Source organism: Belonocnema kinseyi, chromosome 6 (genome assembly GCF_010883055.1).
Source record: "Belonocnema kinseyi isolate 2016_QV_RU_SX_M_011 chromosome 6, B_treatae_v1, whole genome shotgun sequence".
NCBI lineage: Eukaryota > Metazoa > Arthropoda > Insecta > Hymenoptera > Cynipidae > Belonocnema > Belonocnema kinseyi.
This window is the reverse complement of record NC_046662.1, coordinates 18,109,194-18,111,601: the sequence shown is the minus strand read 5'-3', so window position 1 is coordinate 18,111,601 and position 2,408 is coordinate 18,109,194. Positions and strand designations below refer to the sequence as shown.

General features: G+C 28.8%; 1 long non-coding RNA gene across 1 annotated transcript in view; it reads right to left on the bottom strand.

Moving 5' to 3' along the window:
* The window catches only part of LOC117175676, a 5,502-nt gene that overhangs the window by 1,363 nt on the left and 1,731 nt on the right, over positions 1-2,408 (bottom strand). Inside the window, exon 2 of the long non-coding RNA XR_004467477.1 lies at positions 1,800-1,859. This is a non-coding gene — a long non-coding RNA (uncharacterized LOC117175676). The remainder of the gene's footprint in view (positions 1-1,799; positions 1,860-2,408) is intronic.

Below are 2,408 nucleotides of genomic sequence, written 5' to 3'. Positions count from 1 at the left end.
CAGCCTTGGAGGAGATTATGTTGAGAAATAAAAAAAAAAAATTCTTAAAAACGTTGTTTTTCTTGGTCAGGCCGGAAACTTATCAATCCACCCTCGTAAAACCATGAATCCAAGAAATAAATTTGGACAACCAAGCCAAGCAAATTTCCTTTCTTCTTTTATTTTTTAAGAAGGAAAGGGATTTTGTTGGCTGTTCTCTCATTTTCCTTTCTTCTTTTTGTCCAAAAAAAATAATTTTTTGCTGTTCTTTTTTATGATTTTTTTTTCTTTTTTCAGGTTGTAGTAGAAATATTATGAAGAAATGGTCCAAATTTGTTAGTTATATTCTTGGTGTTATTTTTACGAATTCTGCACTAAATCAATAAAAGAAAAACTATTTATTGAATTTTTGTGGAAGGTTCAGGTCGCAGTAGAAACATTTTTTGTTGGTGGTTCAAAGTTGGTCTTTAAATTCTTGATTTTATTTTGAGGAATTCTGCAGATTAACTTGATTGTTGAACGTTAAATAGGATTTTAATTTTGATTTTAATCTCATTTTGATTTCTCAAATTTTGACTTTGTGTTTAAATGCAACCAGGTTCGATAGTTAAAACGAAACAAGCACGCAACTTTTTCTAAAAACGAAGAAATGAAACATTAGAAAATTAAAAAAAGTTTTTACTGAATATGGCAGTAATCTGAACAAGAAGCAATATTAAAAATGTGTAATCCTCTAGTTTCTAGTGCATCTGGTACCCATCATATATCACGCCCCTCAGATTTAAAAGATTTGGTAGTAATACAATAATTTCAAAAGTCAACATTTTGTACAAAATTATTGTAGAATTTCATGCAAAAAGTAACGTCATAAAGTTTAATTCCTTTAGAGAATGTGGGAACTAGCCTGTATAATAAATAAATTATTGTTCAATTCAGAATACTAGAAAAACAGCTCAAGTTTAAGAATCTGTAATTAATTTATATTTACAGTAGATAAAAATTACAAAAATGGACTTATTCTGACACAAAATATTGCGATATTCAGAGAAACAATTTCAATTCTTCAAATATTAATTTTTTTCGTTTTTTTATCAATGCTCAAAACTTTAGGCTCATTAAAAAGTACGCGCAGAGTGAACGACTAGCGAGGGTGGCAAAGTGGAACATTACTTTTCAAAATAATTTTTGAAATATTTAAAAGAGGATCTAAAAAACTTTATAAATAGTGCAAATTGTTATTTTTCCGTCTTCTGCTTGATAGCGTATCCACATTTTATTTCTATTTTATTAGTATAATCATTAAAAATGTGTTCGATGCATATTTTGCGAGATTTCATTAATCTTAAGAATAATTAAAATTTCTGTACTTATGTAAACATTTACGCAAGAATAAAACGAGTTTTATTTTATTTTATATCGATTTTTTATTTTGATTATTTTCGTGTTGTATTCTGAAATAGAAATGTTACTGCGTAAAAAAAACTTCAGTTGCAGAATTTAGAGAATAATTTAAGCACCTTAGTTAACAACATATGTTGATCTCTATTCATAATTTGTAGTTCCCGAAAAATATTTCAAATGATTTCTATTAGCATAATTTCCACCATATTTTTTGCTCACAAATATTTAAAATTTTAAGTGACAATTTGTATTCGTGGATATAGTACTGAGTAAATATTTTAGCTATATTTTAATTTCCCATTTCTTAGAAAAATCCACTAAAATTTTTAAACTTTGGTAAAAACTAGATTGGGAGCTTAATAGCATAAATGATGGGCAAATACCCTCAAATGACTAAGATTTCAGTATATTCCCTTTACCTTAAGTCTTGAATCCAAAATGTTGGTCTAACAATATTTGAAGAAAGACGACAAAAATTTCTGTTAACAAAGGGGAAAATATTTAAATGTATAAATGCTACAGATTCGTAATGCCCCAGAAGTTAGAACCACAAGCTTGATTTAAAAAAAATTAAGTTATGCTAAACTGTACTGGACTTGTAAGCAGTTTTTTCAAAAATCGAAAATTGCGGGCACAAGTATTTCAAATTTTTTTCCTTTTTCTGAAACCACAACTTATTGCTAACGTAAAATGAAAAGTTATGCTGAGCGGTTTGAATTATAAAAAATGTTCTGCAATAAAGTAAATACGAGGGTAGTTCAATAAGTCCTTAGAATGACCAACAGATGGCGCGCGAATCGCTCCAAATCATCTGTTTTCAGTCAGCACCACTCCCGACTAGATATATGGTGCAGTCACAGTCCACATCTTCAGAGTTTACCTGTTTTTATAACCAATTGAAAAAAAACTTGTTCGTTAAGAAAAAAGGAAAAAAACGAGTTCAGAGCGGTAATCAAATATTTTCATTTAAAGGGTTTAACTCCATATGAGATAAAAAATGAATTGGACTCAGTTCATGGCACATCTGC